The sequence below is a fragment of the Staurois parvus genome, unplaced genomic scaffold (genome assembly GCF_062004578.1).
Source record: "Staurois parvus isolate SC_StPar_1 unplaced genomic scaffold, SC_StPar_1.0 ptg000937l, whole genome shotgun sequence".
Taxonomy (NCBI): Eukaryota; Metazoa; Chordata; class Amphibia; order Anura; family Ranidae; genus Staurois; species Staurois parvus.
The window spans coordinates 1829073-1849354 of NW_028318733.1; the positions used below are offsets into that span (position 1 = coordinate 1829073).

Sequence of the window (20282 nt, forward strand, 5' to 3'; positions counted from 1 at the left end):
GGTAAGGCTGATGCCTTATCACGGATGTCGTCTAAGCCTCTCCAGGAGCACAACACTGAATGCACAATCTTGCTCCAAAAGAACTTTCTAGGGGCCACAAGTCCTAAGGCATTTTTGAATCTGCTTAAAGAGGGGTATGAGAATGACCCACTTCTCAATCATCCACCTGAGGACATTAACCTGACTTATAAGAATGGATTTTGGATTCAAGGACATCAACTTTACGTACCTGAAACTGTTCGGGTGGAAGCTCTCAAGTTGGTTCATGATTCCAAACTTGCTGGGCATTTTGGAGTTTCTAAGACTGAAGAACTGTTATCACGTACCTTTTGGTGGCCTGGGTACAAGAAAGATGTCAAACGTTATGTGGCCTCATGCTTGACCTGTGCACGCAATAAAATTCCCCGAGCCTCTCCTTTTGGGGTTGCTTCAGCCACTCCCTGTTCCATCAAGACCATAGGGGTCTATTTCTATGGATTTTGTGGTGGATTTACCTCCCTCAAAAGGAATGACCACCATTTTGGTAGTTGTGGACCGTCTCACAAAAATGGCCCATTTCGTTCCAGTTAAGGGGGTGCCCACTGCTGAACAGACTGCAGAACTCATGGTTCGAGAAATCTTTAAACTGCATGGAATCCTTGATGATGTGGTATCTGGCAGAGGTGTGCAGTTTACTTCAAAATTCTGGAAGAGCTTTTGCTCAGCCTTAGGTGTTACAATCAATCTGTCCTCTGCTTTTCATCCTCAGTCTAATGGTCAGACTGAGAGAACTAATCAAACAATGGAACAGTATCTTCGATGCTTTGTCACTTATCTTCAGGATGACTGGGTGGACTGTCTTCCCACTGCAGAGTTTGCATACAACAACTCTAAACATAGTTCCACTTCTCAAAGTTCCTTTTACTTAACCCCTTCACGCCTAAGGGTAAAACAAATCTAAATGCCTAAGCACAATTCTGCAACGTTGATATGTGATAGTAAAACTGTCCATATCACCACAACTACTTTGTACATCCAGGTGGATTATACCTTGATTTTTTCAGGACAAATTGGGCTTTCATTTGGTGGTAATTGGTTATGGATATCTCCTGATTTTTTTTATCATCAAAGGAAAACTGGCCCAAAATAGTAAAAAAAAATCATTTGTTTTTATTTAGCTGTGTGTTTCTGTTACAACCATAACCTACCACCAAAGAACACCCCAAAATAAATTCTCCAGCTCTTGATGATCGCAGCAATACCATATATGTGTATGTTATTTGTTGTTTGTACCCGTAGTACAGCCCAGAAACAATAGTGCGCATTTTGTTTTTGTCTTTTTTTTTTAACCTAAAACACACTAACATTAACACTAACTGACACTGATACCATTTTTGTTTAAATCCTGACCTTTGGCCCTGACCTTGATCTAGACACTAACCCTGGCACTGAACTAGATCAAACCTCTAGGTATTTTTCTTTATTTTTTCTTTTTTAATATTTATTTATTTTTTTTTTTTTACAATTTTTTTTCTCTCTATGCCAGGAGTAAGAGATACTATGTATCTCTCTTCTCCATTCATAGAGAGAGAAAAAAACAAGGGGGCCGAGCTGCACAGTGACTGATCACTGTGATAGCCAATCAGAGGCGATCATGTGACTCGGGCTCGGGAGTCCCGGGTCCTGATCGTTAGAACGGGACCCGGTGCTCTCAGTGACACCACGGTCTCAGTGCTCGGCGCACTCCCAGCACAAAGACAGGTACGCAAATATGCGGCCCCACGGAACAAAGCCCAGTTCCGTGAGGCCGCATATTTGTGTGACGTCGGCGGGAAGGGGTTAAACACCGGTTATCATCCAGTTTTTATTCCTGATCTCCCTATCACAACTCCAATTCCTGCTGTTACAACAGACTAACTACATTGCAGGAGATTCAGGAGAAATTTATTGAGACTTTGAGGGAAGCTCAGGAATATTACAAAAAGGCTGCTGACAGCCACCGGAGAGCACTTCCTACGTTTCATGTGGGTGACAAGGTTTGGTTATCAACAAAGAATTTGAAGGTACATGTGCCATCTGCTACGTTGGGTCAAAAGTTTGTGGGTCCTTTTCAAATTTCTGCTCAAATCAACCCAGTCACCTTTCACTTAAAACTTCCAGACAGTATGAAAATTCACCCTGTTTTTCACATATCACTACTCAAACCGTTTCAGGAAAATCCTTTCCCTGGAAGAATTCTTCCACCTCCTCCACCTGTTGAGGTACAGGGTGAAGAAGAATATGTGGTGGAGAAAATTCTTGACTCCAGGATCTTTAGGAACAAATTCCAATATCTGGTTCAAAGGGAAGGATATGGGCCAGAAGAAAATTCTTGGGAGCCTGAGGAGAATGTTCATGCCTCTAGATTGACAAGAGAATTCCACCAGAGGTTTTCTCACAAACCTGGCCCTAAGACGTCCAGAGGACGGCCTGGGAGGAGTGGAGTACTGTCAGGGCCTGGACTTGAACCTGGGCCTTCTGCGGTGGGAGGCAATGTTTCTTCTCACTGAGCCACCTGGAGTGCTGGACAGCTCCCTTGACAATTCTTTGGATGATCCTGCCTTGGCCCTGCTTGTCTTGAACCTTGAACTCCTTTCTCCTCCCATGAACTTCCTATAAAGGCCATGTCCTTGCACTTCCTCCTTGCCAGATTATTGTGCCTTCCAGCCAATATCCCGCTTCTCTGTCCTGCTGCCGTCTACATCTTTGCTACCGACCTTTGGCTTTGTTACTGATTACGATTTTGTCTCATCCTCATCTGCTACCACTTGTGACCGACCCTTGGCTTGTGACTGACTCCGCTACTGTCTGATCCCTAAACTGTTTGATCCGCTATTGGTTTCCAGCTGGTTCATTCCCTGGTGGGGTGAGCCTGAGATCTGCGACCTGGTATTAACACGCAGCCAATTCCATCTCCACCATTAGGAGCTCTGGGGAAAACCGGTTAATACTTAGACCCCGCACCTCAGGTGAGCCTGCGTCATTCCCAGGGTGATCCACTGGTGTACCAACCCTGCTGGTTTCAGGTAAGCCTTACAACTGCTGTAGCAATTGGTCTCTGAACCTGACCTTACACCGTGACACTCTTTTAAGAATACCTTTAAGCCCTCAACATGGGTACTTTGGGGCAGGGGGGGCTCCCCCCCAAAGCACCTTGTCCCCATGTTGATGTGGACAAGGGCCTCTTCCCCACAACCCTGGCCGGTGGTTGTGGGGGTCTGCGGGCGAGGGGCATATCAGAATCTGAAAGCCCCCTTTAATAAGGGGGCCCCCAGATCCCGCCCCCCCCGCGTGAATGAGTCTGCGGTACATGGTACCGCTACTAATTCACAAAAAAAGCAAAAGTGTAATGTAAAAAAACACAGTACAGGGTCTTTTAATAACACAATGTCCCCCGAAGTAGCCCCCCTGCCCCAAAGCACCCCCCCATGTTGAGGGCATGTGGCCTGGTATGGTTCAGGAGGGGGGGGCACTCGCTCCCCCCCCCCTCCTGACCTGTCGGGCTGCATGCTCGGATAAGGGTCTGGTATGGATTTTAGGGGGAACCCCATGCTGTTTTTTCTTTAATTTTGGCGTGGAGTTCCCCCTTAATATCTATACCAGACCTGAAGGGCTTGGTATGGATGGGAGGGGGGACCCCACGCAGTTTTTTTTTTTTATTGCAGACCTTTATTTTTACATTCAGCTGTCAAAATAAATATTATCTAGACCTTCAAAATAAGTAAAATCATTACAGAAATAACTATAAAGGATAAGAAACAAAAATAGAATCAATAGAACTAAGGAAATCAAATTAGAATACATAAAGATATGCCTAGTGCTGTTTGTTAAACACGGTAGACGCGACCAAGTGCCGTCTGTCAGAGGACTCCACACAGAGATTTACTATTGAACAGCGTCTAAAAAGCAATCGCCCACAGAGGACGTCTAAAATGTGTTCTGCACATGCGCATTTATATCAGTCAAAGATGCTCCACAAGTGTCTATTTTTTCACTGTGTCGACTTGCTTAAAAAAAAAAACTATTTTTAACACATTTTAAATTTTTTTTTAAATGGCAGATATTATTTAAAGTGAAGTCCTGATTTTTGGCAAAGCAAATTTCAATGTGAACATGTTTCTGCAGTGATTTTTCATGGTGTTAGACATGCCTCTTAGCAAGTCTGCTTTTTGAGTCTGATTCCTGGTCTGTCTCGTTAGTAAATTCGATTTGGCGTCTACTTGTTGACGCTCTCTTTAGTAAATCTCTTTGCGTTGTAAAAGTCGCCACTAAAAATAGAAGTTCGCCCACGGAAATGCGCCTAGGCACAATGGTAAATCAGGGCCTTAGGGTGATGATGTAGCCTGTTGTTACAACCTCCTGTGTTTTGAGATTTATGTTGTGAAAAAAATAATATTAAAGTAGAACTATAGGCAACACATTTTTTTCATTTTGGATAAAGTAAGGGAGGGTCATGAACCTTGTTAGTTTATTTTTTATTTTTTGCCATTTATGACTATTGGGGAGACTTCCCATCACTTCCTGTCCCATAGTCAAAACAGGAAGTGAGGAAATCCCTGTAAATAAAGTGAATCCCCCCAGGTCACTAGAACTAGTGTCCCCATTGGAAGATTTTCCCTCTGTTACTTTTCTAGGAACAACCCAAAATGTGGGGTTTTCTTTTCACTTTCAATGATAATGGTAAACAGGACAACTAGAGAGGAGGAATCTGCCTAATGCGAGCACAGACAGCAATAAAACTGATCGGTGTTCTAATCCTTCTCCACTCTGTAAAAAAACTTTAAAAAAAAAAAGTTTGCCTTTAGAAAAGCTTCCCATCTTCGCCCTGGGCACTGGTTGTCCTATACACACAGTGCATTCATAAAGTATTCAGACCCCCTTCACTTTTTTAAATTCAGTTATGTTGCAGCCTGATACTACAGTTGTTTAAATTTATTTTTTGTTCTCATTAATCTACACCCCATAATGACAAAGTGGAAACAGAATTTTATAAATGTCTGTGAATTTATTAAAAAGAAAAAAGTGAAATATCACATGTACTTAAGTATTCAGACCCTTTACTCAGTACTTTGTTGAAGCACCTTTGGCAGCAATTACAGCCTCGAGTCTTTTTAGGTATGACGTGACAAGCTTTGCATGACTGGATTGGGGGATTTTCTGCCTTCTTTGCAGATCCTCTCAAGCTCAGTAAGGTTGGATGGAGACTATGGGTAGACAGCCATTTTCAGGTCTCCTCAGAGATGTTTAATAGGGTTCAAGTCAGGGTTCTGACTTGACAACTGTAAGATATTCACAATCACCAATCCCGTGTTGTTTAGGCTGTGTGCTTAGGATCCTTGTCATTTTCGAAGGTGAACCTTCAGCCTGGTCTGAGGTCTTGAGCGCTATGGAACAGGTTTTCATGGAGGATATCTCTGTACTTTGCTCCATTCAGCTTTCTCTCAACCCTGACCAGTCTCCCTGTCCTTGCTGCTGAAAAATACTCCCAGAGAATAGTGTTGCCACCACTATGCCTCACTGTTGGGATGGTATTTGGCTGTGATTGGCCTGATTTCCTCCAGACATAACTTTGAGGTCAAACTTCTTGGCTTCATCAGACCAGAGAATCTTGTTCCTCACAGTCTAAGTCAGGGGTCCTCAAACTACGGCCTGCGGGCCACATGCGGCCCGCCGAGGACATTTATCCAGCCCGCTGGCAGGGGCGTATTTGCCGCGAGGAAGGGACACTAAGTACAGGGGTGGGCAGGGGGCTGCTGTATCCTACCTGGCTCCGTGTCCCAGTCCCACGATGATCCAGTCCAGGAAGTGCTGCTCCTTCATTCACTCCAGCCACTCCCTCACTCGATGTTCGCGCTGCCGCTCAGCTCCGCCTCCTCACCGGTGATTGGGCGCCAGAATTGTAGCTCAGGAAAGGCACACAGGTGGCCAATCACCTGCGAGGAGGCAGAGCCGAGCGGCCCTGCGAACATCAAGTGAGAGAGAGGCCGGAGTGAAGAAGGACAGCTGACAGGTAAGTGTGCCGTGCAGATGGTGCTGCTGCAACCAGGTATGCTGGCTGCAGCAGCACCATGCTGGAACAGGGGTCAGCAAGTTAAGTGTCATTGGTGTCAGTGGGAGGAATAGTGCCCCATCATTGGTGTCACTGATACTAATGATGGGGCATTATTCCTCCCACTGATACCAATGATGGGGCACTATTCCTCCCCCCCACTGACACCAAGGATGGGGCACTATTCCTCCCCCCCCACTGACACCAAGGATGGGGCACTATTCCTCCCCCCCCACTGACACCAAGGATGGGGCACTATTCCTCCCCCCCACTGACACCAAGGATGGGGCACTATTCCTCCCCCCCCACTGACACCAAGGATGGGGCACTATTCCTCCCCCCCCCACTGACACCAAGGATGGGGCACTATTCCTCCCCCCCCACTGACACCAACGATGGGGCACTATTCCTCCCCCCCACTGACACCAACGATGGGGCACTATTCCTCCCGCCCACTGACACCAACGATGGGGCACTATTCCTCCCGCCCACTGACACCAACGATGGGGCACTATTCCTCCCCCCCACTGACACCAACGATGGAACACTATTCCTCCCCCCACTGACACCAATGATGGTGTACTTTTCCTCCCACTGACACCAATGACGGGATACTATTCCCCCCCACTGACACCAATGACGTACTATTCCTCCCACTGACACCAAAGATGGGGCACTATTCCTCCCACTGACACCAATGATGGGACACTATTCCTCCCACTGACACCAATGATGGGACACTATTCCTCCCACTGACACCAATGATGGGACACTATTCCTCCCACTGACACCAATGATGGGACACTATTCCTCCCACTGACACCAATGATGGGACACTATTCCTCCCACTGACACCAATGTTGGGACACTATCCCCTTCCCCCACTAACACCAATGACGGGGCACTATTCCCCTTCCTCCGACACCAATGACGGGGCACTATTCCTCCCTTCCTCCCACTGACACCAATGATGGGGCACTATTCCTCCCTTCCTCCCACTGACACCAATGATGGGGCACTATTCCTCCCTTCCTCCCACTGACACCAATGATGGGGCACTATTCCTCCCTTCCTCCCACTGACACCAATGATGGGGCACTATTCCTCCCTTCCTCCCACTGACACCAATAATGGGGCACTATTCCTCCCACTGACACCAATAATGGGGCACTATTCCTCCCACTGACACCAATAATGGGGCACTATTCCTCCCACTGACACCAATGATGGGGCACTATTCCTCCCACTGACACCAATGATGGGGCACTATTTCGCTCCATAAGACACACTTGGGGGAAAATGTCTGTGCGTCTTATGGAGGGGCCGGCCCAGTATTCCCACCACCGTTGTATGTCCGCAGTCTCTGGTCATCTCCTGTACTGTGTCCGCATTTGTTCATAGTTTTTTTTTTTCAAACTATAGTCCGGCCCTCCAACATTCTGAGGGACAGTGAACTGGCCCCCTGTTTAAAAAGTTTGAGGATCCCTGGTCTAAGTCCTTCAGATTCAGCATAGCACTATGGTGGCGAGTCACACCATTCACACTCGAACGTGTTCTATTATGTACGAACTTTGCACTCATCTGAGTCACAGACCAGTTGACTCAGTAGTAGAAGAAATAACGTGTGTGCATTGAGCTGTTGGTGGAAAATGAGTGACAGAATCTGGAGCAGCAGACTAACATCAAATTTTGTGTAAAAATTGGCAAAAGTGCAAGTAAAATTTTAGCTCTGTTACGACATGCTAATGATTAATAATCCATTAAAAAATCAAGTATTTTTGAATGGCATAGGCAGTTTAGGGAGGGGTGGGAAGAGAAGCCAAAAAGCAAAGGAAGGATGCAAATGTGGACAGAGTGTGAACCCTCAGATGTTCAGATAGAAGGTTGAGCGTGCAAATGATAGCAGAATTGAGCATGAACAGGAAAAATGTGGCAGATTCTAATGGAGGATTTGGGAATTAGAAAGATATCTGCAAAGATGATGCCTCGATTCCTGACAGAAGATCAGAAAGAACATCTTCTTTAAACTTTGTCCGATCTTTTGAAGAATGAAGAGATGTTTGATAGGGTTATTACCAGTCCGTTCTGGGAATTAAATTGTCACAACTTGTACAGTGATAGTGTTATGTACATATTTCTGGATGTTTCTTCTCTGACCCATTTGTTCAGGACTTGCAATAATAAAGGTTTGGCCAAATGTCTTTTTTTTCCTCTGACATCTTTCACAACTTGTTTGAAGTTACCAAAGGCATTAGGACTCTGGCCGGTGCTGGCTCCTAATAACCAATGCAAAAATGGAGGCAAAAACAGACTGTCTGTTTACCTCTGTTTTATCCTTTAAAATAGGGCTGTGATCTGTTTTAAAGAAAACGGATGTGGACACATGTAGATGTAAACATATTTACACCCAAACGGAAATGGACATCAATGGATAGATGAATAATTGACACACAGAATGCCCTTGTGAAAAGGATCTAACAGAAATAACATATTTTTTGTGGCAGTCACTTTAACTCTTTTTCATAGATTAATCTCTTGCTGACCACATAATGTATACGTGCAGTAGCAAGGAGGGTGGGCCCTAATGTCCATACGCCACAGATAAGGGTCCATGGCAGCTGAGGGTTTTGTTCTGAGAGTGTGCTTTCATTACAGTGACCAAACTGTCACTGACCGCTCCCGGTATGGTATCACATACCTGGTGATGGAGGCCAATGGAGAGAGGGCTTCCCTTGTTCCGGACTCCCCTGAGAGTGTGACAGCTGGAGTCTGGCCCAAAGTTGCACAGGTCGCCTGTATGAGTGCTGGTTGGTGGTCCACTCAGAAGCACAGCTGGTGCATGGAGATAGGTCTGCAGACAGGAGGCGCCTGTGCGTGGTATGTAAGCCCTTCCGGGATTTAGATGATTACTGGGTAGTCGGTTCAAGCCAAGCTCAGGTACCAGGTGGGAATCAGAGCAGATGTAGTCAGATGGGATAGCCGAGGTCATACACAGAGGAGCGCGGGAGAGAGTATCCGTAATCCAAGCCGAGGTCAGATCAGGGGTAAAGCAGAGTAGACAGGTCCAGGAGCAAGCCAAGTCGGTAACAAGAAATCACAGGACAGAATAACAGGAAATGACAGGTCAGAATCACAGGGAACAGGGCACGGGGAGATCATCCAGCAACTTGAGGAAGTGATGAGCCTCCTTATAAGGGCCACCTGGCACCAAACTGAGGCTGATGTGTCCTTCTGTGGCCATGAAGAGTACTGGGAGAAATGCCAGATCTTCCAGAACTTCTGCCGTGGACAGGACCCTGACATATGGTGAGCAAGCGAGCGCTTGATCATGTGATGGACAAGCTCCTCATCATGTGACCACTGTGACAGCCAATCACAGTCACGTTATCAGAAAGTCCATTCTATACCCAAACTTAGGATCAAGTTAAAGGCTAAGTTCACCTTTTCAGGCAGAATTTCACTTTTCATAATAGCCTTTTCTAATGTCTTTTCTGGCCAAGCCATCCCAATGTGAATATCTTTTACTTACCTAGTCCATTGCAGCTTTGAATTTTCACCTCTCTGTTTGAAGTTAAAAATGCTTTCTGTTTTCATCACTTCCTTGTAGATCACGTGCCATTCCAGGAAATGTCATATCTCAATGATCCCATCATGCACTGTCTTACTGCATCACATGTTTACCTGTCTGGACCACACCTCCCACACCAATATACCACCTTGTGTTTTATTTACACCCACTTTTCTACTTCTTCTACTTCACCCACTTTCTACTTCTGGCCATACATAGTACAATCCGAATGTAAACTCTCCTTTAGATCTACCTTAAGTGGTGTAGTGTACCTATGTAATGCAAAGGCCTGCCAGATTTGATACAAATTGGATAGATTGTTCAGACGGGTTCTCCTATTGTTTGTACAGTCAGATTGCATAGAGCAGGGGTCCTCAAACTACGGCCCGCGGGCCACATGCGGCCCGCCGAGGCCATTTATCCGGCCCGCCGGCAGGGGCGGGACAGGAAGGGACACTAAGTACAGGGGTGGGCAGGGGGCTGCTGTACCTTACCTGGCTCTGGTCCCAGTCCCACGACGATCCAGTCCAGGAAGCACTGCTCCTTCATTCACTCACTGATGGTGCTGCTGCAACCAGGTATGCTGGCTGCAGAAGCACCATGCTGGAACAGGGGTCAGCAAGTTACATTTTATTGGTGTCAGTGGGAGGAATAGTGCCCCATCATTGGTGTCACTGATACTAATGATGGGGCATTATTCCTCCCACTGACACCAATGATGGGTCACTATTCCTCTATATATTCAAAACATTAGTGCAGCGCTCCCTTACTGAATAATTAGTGTACTAAAAATTATATATAAATAAATTAGTGTACCAAAAAATATTTTTAAATTTATAAATCCTACACTTGTGATTATGAATCCAAAGATGCTCTATATAATTAACCTAAATATATGCAAGTATATTAATGACCAAAACAATATAATTATTATCCAATCCCATAAAACAAAAACAATATATCACATCAATGAGTGTCCAAAATGATATTTAAATGAATAGTTCTCCAATATTAATATATGGATTTGTTTCAACCCATAAGACGGCTTCAGGATAATTGTTCTTCTATTATGCGCTTACCTCCTTATTTGCCTACTTATTATAGGCTGAAATAGCTGTTTGTCCTATAGGGACAGATGCAAATAATGCTACTCCTGAACTCCTTCCCAGATGGTTCCACACTGCAATTTGCTAATTATCCACCTGATGTCTCTCCAGTGTGTGGTTTCTTATGGTGGTATAAGGATGGATGGATGGATTTCCCCTTCTCACCTCCAGGGGTCTATTCCTCCTTGTATTCCCTCCAGGTCAAGGAAGCACTCTACTTCTACCTATTCCTAGTCACTATTCCTCCCACTGACACCAATGATGGGGCACTATTCCTCCCACTGACACCAATGATGGGGCACTATTCCTCCCCCCAACTGACACCAATGGTGAGGCACTATTCCCCCCCCCCCACTGACACCAACAATGAGGCACTATTCCTTCCCCCCCCCCACTGACACCAACGATGAGGCACTATTCCTCCCCCCCCCCACTGACACCAACGATGGGGCACTATTCCTCCCCCCCACTGACACCAACGATGGGGCACTATTCCACCCCCCACTGACACCAACAATGGAACACTATCCCCCCCACTGACACCAACAATGGAACACTATTCCTCCCACTGACACCAATGTTGGGACACTATCCCCCCTACTGACACCAATAACTGGGCACTATTCCCCTCCACTGACACCAATGACATACTATTCCTCCCACTGACACCAAAGATGGGGCACTATTCTTCCCACTGACACCAATGATGGGACACTATTCCTCCCACTGACACCAATGTTGGGACACTATCCCCTTCCCCCACTGACACCAATGACAGGGCACTAGTCCCCTCCCACACTGACACCAACGATGGGGCACTATTCCTCCCCCCACTGACACCAACAATGGGGCACTATTCCTCCCCCCACTGACACCAATAATGGGGCACTATTCCTCCCACCACTGACACCAATAATGGGGCACTATTCCTCCCACCACTGACACCAATGATGGGGCACTATTCCTCCCACTGACACCAATGATGGGGCACTATTCCTCCCACTGACACCAATGATGGGGCACTATTCCTCCCACTGACACCAATGATGGGGCACTATTCCTCCCACTGACACCAATGATGGGACACGTTTCTTCCCACTGACACCAATGATGGGGCACTATTCCTCCCACTGACACCAATGATGGTGAAAAACTTTTGAAGAAAAACCTTATTTTAGAAGATTTATTTTTTTCCCACAAGTTTCTGGAAAATGACAAAAACATTTTTTTTCTATACAAAGTTGTCATATAAATGATATATTTCTCACGCAAGCCATGGGTATATGTGGAATCACACCCCAAAATACATTCTGCTGCTTCTACTGAGTATGGGGATACCACGTGTGAGACTTTTTGGGAGCCTAAAATCCAATGACCACTTTGAAAGCCTGAAAGTGCGTAACTTCCTCATTTCACTTCCTCACTACCTATCAGTTTCGGAAGTCCTGAAATGCCAGGACAGCCCCAATCCCCTTCCCCAATGAGCCCTTTTTGTAAAGAAGACACCCCAAGGAATTTAAAAAGAGGCATGGTGAGTATTTTGCAGATTTCATTTTTTCTCCCAAGTTTTTGAAATATAAAAAAAGAAAAGAAAAAATATGTTTGTTTTCTTTCTTCATTTTCCAAAAACTTGTGGCAACAAACGAGATCTGCAAAATACTCACCATGCTTCTTATCAAATTCCTTGGGGTGTCTATTTTCCAAAAAGGGGTCATTTTGGGGGGGGGGTGCTATCCTGGCATTTCCGGGCCTCTGAAACTGTGATAGGTAGTCAGGAAGTGTAATGGAGAAATAAAGCCCTTTAACCAATTCAATACCGGGCAATTTTACACCTTCCTGCCCAGGCCAGTTTTCAGGTTTCAGCGCTCTCACACTTTGAATGACAATTGCGAGGTCATACAACATTGTACCCAAACTAAAATTTTATAATTTTCTTCACACAACTAGAGCTTTCTTTTGGTGGTATTTAATCACCGCTGGGGTTTATATTTTTTGCTAAATTAACAAAAAAAGACCAAAAATTTTGAAAAAAAAACACATTTTTCTTTGTTTCTGTTATTAAAGTTTGCAAATAAATAATTGTTCTTCATAAATTTAGGCCAAGATGTATTCTGCTACATGTCTTTGGTGAAAATAACCCATATTAGGATGTATTTTTTAGTTTGTAGGAAGGTTATAGAGTTCACAAACTATGGTATAGATCTGAATATTGATCAATCCTGAAGTACTGACAGCTAATCTAATTTCTTGAGGTCCAAGAATGTCAGAACAGTACAGATATCCCCCAAATTACCCCTTTTTGCAAAGTAGACAGTCCGACGAAGGCATGGCGAGTTTTTTGAAGTTGTATTTTTTTTTGTCATTTTTCGGAAAATGAAAAAATTAAAAAAATTAGTTTCACTATTTTTTTTTTACATATTGTCACCAGTGCAGTACAGCGTCATCATATAACTGGCATGGCAGTGATCAGGGACACTGACTGGTGACAGTATGAAAAAAAAAAATTTTTTTTTAATTTTTTTTATTTTTTATTAAATTTTTTTCTTTTTTTTTAAGATTTTTTTTTTCATATTTCACTATGACCAAAGTAGTACAATGTTACCATAGTAACATTGTACTACTTTGGGGAAGTGATCAGTATTTTTTCCTTTTTTTTTTTTTTTACACAACTTGCTTATAGCAAAGAATTAGGTGGGGGGATCGTGTCTGATAAGTAGGTGAGATATGCTTGTTCCACTAAATCAGAGGCATATCCTTTTTCTGTAAATTTTTGTTTTAATTCAATGCTTTGGGCTTTGTAGTCCTTAACCACTTCCAGACCGGACACTTTTACCCCCTTCCTGACCAGGGCAATTTTCAGCTTTCAGCGCTATCACTCTTTGAATGACAATTGCGCAGTCATGCAACACTGTACCCAAATTAATTTTTTACCATTTTTTTGAGACAGATAAAGCTTTATTTTGGTGGTATTTATTCACCACTGGGATTTTTATTTTTTTTGCTATGTAATGAAAAAGTCCAAATATTTTGAACAAAAGTGGTTTTTTTTATAAAATTTTGCAAATAAATAATATTTCATCATACATCTTTGCCAAAATGTATTCCGTTATCTTTTTAGCAAAAAAACAAAAAAAAACAAATTAGTTTATAACCAAAAATTATAATTTTTAAACATTTTTTTTTACATTTTTATTTTATTTTTTTATATTATTATTTTTTTTTTTTTTTTTACATACTGTCACCCTAGCAGTACAGTGTCACCATGGTGACACTGTACTACTTGTGGGGGTGATGAAGATTTTTTTTTTTTTTTTTTTTTTTTACTGATTGCTTTTATACCCATATAGGATGTAAAAGCAATCATTTCTCTTTCTCTCTGTGTGCATTCCTGCACTCATTGAGAAATACTGAGTGAGCTGTGATTGGTCACAGCTTGTCACATGGTACAAGGCTGTTGTGAGTAGCCTTGTACCATGTGACCTCTGTGATCATTCACAGATTTCACACATAGTAAGCAATGATGTCACAAGTGACATCTTGCTTACTACTTTGCATGTGATCACTGATTGGCCAATAATATTAGAGGTGTTTCACTGTGTCCGGAGGACACAGCGGGCACCAGATCGCGGTGCTGCGCGCTCCCAGGGAGCGCGCACAAGCAGGGTGCGGGGAGGCCGTTCATAAACGGCCACCCGACCCTGTACTGCCACCGTCCGGCTGTTTATATACAACGGCCGGTCGGGAAGTGGTTAAGTAAGGTACAGTTGCGTCGAAGTCTGCAAAACTGTCCTTTTAGGTATATTTTGGAGCCATCTAGGATGATGATAGCTAGTATAATGAAGAAAGGAATTACCAGCAGTTGGTTTGGTGTAATTTTTAGCTATAATATTAGAATCCGAGTAGCTAAGTTCCAGGTCAAGGTCAAGAAAACTTAGTGAGGTAGGGTCCATGACATAAGTAAAAGAAAGATTGAATGGGTTATTGTTACAATATTGAATGAAAGGTGCGAGAGAAGTGACAGGGCCATCCCAGATGATGATAATGTCGTCTATATAACGACCATAGAACACCAAATGGGCAGCAAAGATGTTATTACTCCAGATATAGCGATCTTCCCAGAGGCCCATGGTGACATTGGCATAGCTAGGTGCAAAATTAGCGCCCATAGCTGTGCCTATTTTTTGTAAATAGAAACTATCATTAAACAAAAAATAGTTGTGCTGGTGGCAGAATTTTGTAGCAGTGAGAATGAAATTAATCTGGCTAGGGTGGAGGGAAGCATCCAAAGATAGGAAGTGTAGAACAGCTTCTAATCCTACATCGTGAGGAATAGAGGTGTATAGGGAACTAACGTCAAGGGAGACCCAGATGTAAGAGGGTTCCCAGGAGTACGCCTCAAGAATTTCCAATAGATGTACACCATCCCGAATATAGGAGGGAAGTGATTGGGCTAGAGGTTGGAGAAAGCTATCAATATAGAGCGAATAGCTGGTGGTAATGCTCTCCATAGCTGCAACTATAGGGCGGCCAGGCGGATGATCAAGGTCTTTATGGATTTTTGGGAGATGATAAAAATATGGGGTTTTGAATATGTCTCTCCGGAAGAAAGAGGCCTCTGATTTAGAGAGGATTCCTTCCTGGGTGGCAATTTTGATGATATCATTCAATTCTAGGATGTATTTAGGAAGAGGGTCCGAGGCTAGTTTAAGGTAGGTGTTGGAATCAGACAACAGACGATTGGCTTCATTAATATAATCGACCTTATCTTGGATAACTATCCCTCCCCCCTTGTCAGCTGTCTTAATGATAATATCAGAGTTATTGCTAAGGGTTTTGAGGGCTAGGGATTCAGAGTGGTTGAGGTTAGATGTAAATTTAGTGTTTTCAGAACAGAGGATTTTGAGATCAGAGTGTACCATTTGAAAAAAAGTATCTATGTAGGGACCCTTATTATAAGTTGGGTTGAATGTGGATGGGGGTTTTAAATTTGTATGTGTAATACAGGGAGAATCTGGAGGATATTGAGACATCTGGGTCTCCGTCATCCCAGAGTTCCATTAGTAAGTCTAGGGCCTGAGGGTCAATTGAAGGGTCTATTTCCACAATGGTAGTGTTCGGGGATAGAGATGATGTTTTGGCGTTCTTAAAGGCCTGTAGCTGAAAATGTCTTTTGAGAATAAGATTGCGGGTGAATTTATTGAGGTCTTTGAATAGGGTAAAAGGATTAGGTGTAGTAGTCGGTGCAAAACTGAGGCCTCTTTTTAGTAGTGACAGTTCACTATCTGTTAATGTGATGGATGAAAGGTTATAAACTTTTATAGTTTCCTGATTTTGACAGGTTTTTTGGGGTTTATGTCGACCCCCTCTCCTGCTTCTTCGTCGTGTTTTCTTTTTAATAGGCTGGAGCGGGGGGTCTGATCTAAAAAAGGGACCTCAATGTTGCTATGCTGTTCAGGGGAATAATTGGTGGTAGCATTGACTGTGGATATATGACTAATATGGTTGGTGGTATGAGTAGTGCGGTGTGAGGTGTGTTGGGGTATAGGATGGGGAATGTGGTGGGTATGAAGTGATGAGTGGGGCCGAACAGATAAATGATGTTTAGTAGGTACTGTGATGGAATGGCTGTACCTAGGGAGTAATGATTTTGAATGGACTGGCCTAATATGCCATCTGGAGGAGGAGGTAGGTTAATTACTAATAATGCCAGGGGAACGAAATGGTGGATGGTTACGAGTAGTGGTATTTTTTAAAAGGGACGGTATATGTTTAGGAGGTAAAGATATATGTAGTAAACTGGGAATGGGGGGAAGGGAAGAAGGAGGAGAAGTAGGAATGACAGTTTTGGGTTTCTTCCAATTGAAGACTCTATTAAGGTTATAATCATCCAGGTCTCTCCTGAGTTTACCTAATTTGGTACCTAGGAGCGAGTCCTCCCTATATTTAGTATTGCGTTTAAGTGTTTTAAGCCAGATTAGTGGAAGTGTGGGTGTAAGAGACTGAAGTTGATAAATAAGTTGTAAGGTAGTATTTTTGAGTATCTGGAACCTATCGTCTCTATACATGATTAAAAGTTTGATCCATTTTTGTGTACAAAATTCTGCAATTTGGGCCCATTCAGAGCAAAGATCAGGATCCTTAAAGGAACAGGTATTGAGAATACGTAGGCCCCGGGGGGGAAATCATGGCCAGGGAATAGCATTTTAGAAAGAAACTGTCCCACCATTGTTGGTTGGTACGATTAATAGAATCTTCTATTTTCTTCATAAAAAGGGTACATTTTTGAACTAGAGGTTTTGATAGTGAAAAAGATTGTTGAAAAAAGGAAGCAGGAAAAAGATCGTATAACTCCTCTAGAGTAGAGTACTTAGATGATTCTATATCCGAAAGGATAGTAGGATTAGTAGTACTATGTGGAAATGAAGATAATGTTGGGGATGTCATTATGGACATGGGCAGAAGTATATACTGTATTGGGGATGGTGGAAAAGGAAGGGGTTGTTTAAGGTAATGAAATTAAATTATACAGTGTATAAGGGAAACATGTTCGTCAGAAAGCAGCAAACAACAAAAAAAATAAATAAATAAAAAAAATTTTATATATAAAACATAAATGGCAATCAATTAAATTGATATTAGAGAAAGCACAGCATTAATTAAATGGTCTATAATAAAAAACAAGTGAACAAAGGCATCAATTTAACAATAAATAAAACACCAGCAAAAACAATCAATCACAATCAAAAAAGGCAAATCAATAAATCTAAATGGAAAAAAGGAAGTTCTCTGCAGCACAATAAAGGTTTAGTATAAAAGACAAAAATAAAAATGCAATTGGCGCAAGAGAATTTGTAGTGGATATAACGTTCACTCAGTAAATCTTAAACAAAATAATCCAGTAAACAGAAATTGAGATATATAATTATATATGCTAGTAATAAAAGGACAACAAGTAAATGATGCAGCTTTAGTGGTGAGGAAAGGGAAGATCAGCAATGCCTGCCCTGGATCCCGGTTCTTATCTGCGCCGCGACTCCCGGTTACTGCGCCTGCCACCCTCGCTTCCTCCTGTGGGACCCGCCTAGAGCGCCAGCCGCGCAACACCTTGGCATTGCAGCCATCCATTTGTGAGGTGCAGCACAGATGACATCCTCCTCCTTATATATTGATGCCTGATATCTACCCACTTCTTGTGAGTTTTTATAATCTTGTGTGCAATATACTGTTATATTCCTACTGCACTTAGTCTGGCGCACTTCTCTTTTTTCTCTATTTACCACAGAGTCCGGTTTACTCTAGAAAGTGCAAGCCTCACGACGGTGTCTACATTGCAGCTTTGTATATATATGTATACATATATATATATACACCATCTATCTCAATCCAGTACTGTTTGCATTACAAGTCTTTTTTCCCCTCCTTTCCCTCCCCCCCCTCTCCTCCCCCCTTCCCTTTCCTCGCCACTAAAGCTGCATCATTTACTTGTCCTTTTATTACTAGCATATATAATTATATATCTCAATTTCTGTTTATTGGATTATTTTGTTTAAGATTTACTGAGTGAACGTTATATCCACTACAAATTCTCTTGTGCCAATTGCATTTTTATTTTTGGCAAATGGTTAAAAGCCTGAAGGTGCTTATTGGATTTTGGGGTCTTGTACTTGGCAAGATTGCCAAAAATCTCACATGTGGTACCCCATACTTGAGAGAAGTAGCAAAATGTATTTTGAGGAGTAATTCCACATAAACCCATGCATGTGTGAGCAATAAATCATTTAAGTGACAATTATGTGTATAAAAAAAAAATTAAAATGTTGTCATTTTCCAAAAACTTGTGGTTAAAAAATACATTCTTCTATTGATTTAACATGCCTCTCAGCAAATAGTTTTGGGGTGTCTACTTTCCAAAAAGGGGTAATTTTGGGGGGGGGGGGCATTTTATGCCCAACATTAGAAGTTTATGCCACACATCACTCACTCTAACCACCTGAAGATCAAGCCTTTTCTGACACTTTTTGTTCACATGAAAAAAATCTGTATTTTTTGCTAGGAAATTAATTTAAACCCCCAAACATTATATATTTTTTAAAGCAAACACCCTAGTGAATAAAATGGTGGGTCCTGCAATTTTTTATGTCACATAGTACTCGCGCAGCAATTTTTTTCAAGCTCAAATTTTAAAAAAAAATACACTTTTTTTAATTTTAATACACCAAAACACAATATATTGGCCAATTATTTGGTCAAATATAAAAGATGATGGTACGCCAAGTAAATAGATACCAAACATGACTTGCTTTAAAACTGCTCAAACACATAAATACTTTACTCCTGCGCTGGGGATGGACTCAGCAGAGGCTAGGATGACAATGTAAATGTTCTGAAATATGCACTGCTTGCTGCCCTCAACGGATCGGGGTAGTTCAAAGTCACTAAATGCAAATGAAAAAACAAAAAGAGGTAGCACTGGCCTAGTGCATTATTGTTTAAAATTATTGAAAGAATAAAAAAGTAGGTATCATACAATGGACATATAAAACATAGGCACATCACAATGAACAAAAGTGTTCAATCCATATAGCATCTGAGTCCACAACGATGGAACCCTGGATGACCAACTGGCTGACTCGTTTCGAGGACTCAGCCTCTTCCTCAGAGGGCTTTGATGAAGAGGCTGAGTTCTCGACATGCGTCAGTAAGTTGGTCATCCAGGGTTCCATCGTTGTGGACTCCGATGCTGTATGCCCTCGAACCCCTCATGTATCGCATTGTATTGTTATTGTACTGTCTCGTGTATTGTCTCCCATTGTAATGTACAGCGTTGAGCAAACTGTTGGCGCTATATAAATACTGTATAATAATAATATGGATTGAACACCTTTGTTCACTGTGATGTGCCTATGTTTTATATGTCCATTGTGAGTATGATACCTACTTTTTAATTCTTTTAATAAATATTTTAAACAATAATGCACTAAGCCGGCACGCCCTCTTTTTGTTTCTTCATTTGCATTTAAGGCTTTAAAACTACGCCTGCCCCATGCAATGGTGACAAACTGCATACGTTTTTAATATCCATAGGCAATGCTTTAAAAGCCTTTACAAGCTACCATTTTAGATTTACAGGGGAGGTCTAGTGCTAGAATTACTGCCCTTGATGTGACGTTTACGGCGATACCTCACATGCATGGTGCAACCACTGTTTACATACCGGCACAGGGTCAACGCTCGCACATGCAGTTGTGTGTGCGCGGGGGGGGGGGGGGGGGGGGTGAGGGTGCTTTTTTTTTTGGTGATGGCCTTGTGGACATACATGGAGAGATGCCTCTGATGTCTGTGTATGCTGGTTAAGTTTTCTATGACTACTCTGTAATAGGAGCGTCATTGTTATTCTGTAAACTTGCATTTTGCTACCATTTTTGGTAACAGTGGAAAAAATTGGCACACCTTTGAGGAAGAACGAAATGTACTTATTTTGCACATCTAAGGGACTTCTTGTTTTTTTGGAATGTAGGACTATTCTGAATTAACACTTGCA

General features: G+C 42.7%; 1 protein-coding gene across 7 annotated transcripts in view; it reads left to right on the forward strand.

The window, feature by feature from the left end:
* The window catches only part of LOC149441903 (plasma protease C1 inhibitor-like), a 565702-nt gene that overhangs the window by 381788 nt on the left and 163632 nt on the right, over positions 1–20282 (forward strand). The gene's annotated exons all lie outside the window — the stretch shown is intronic.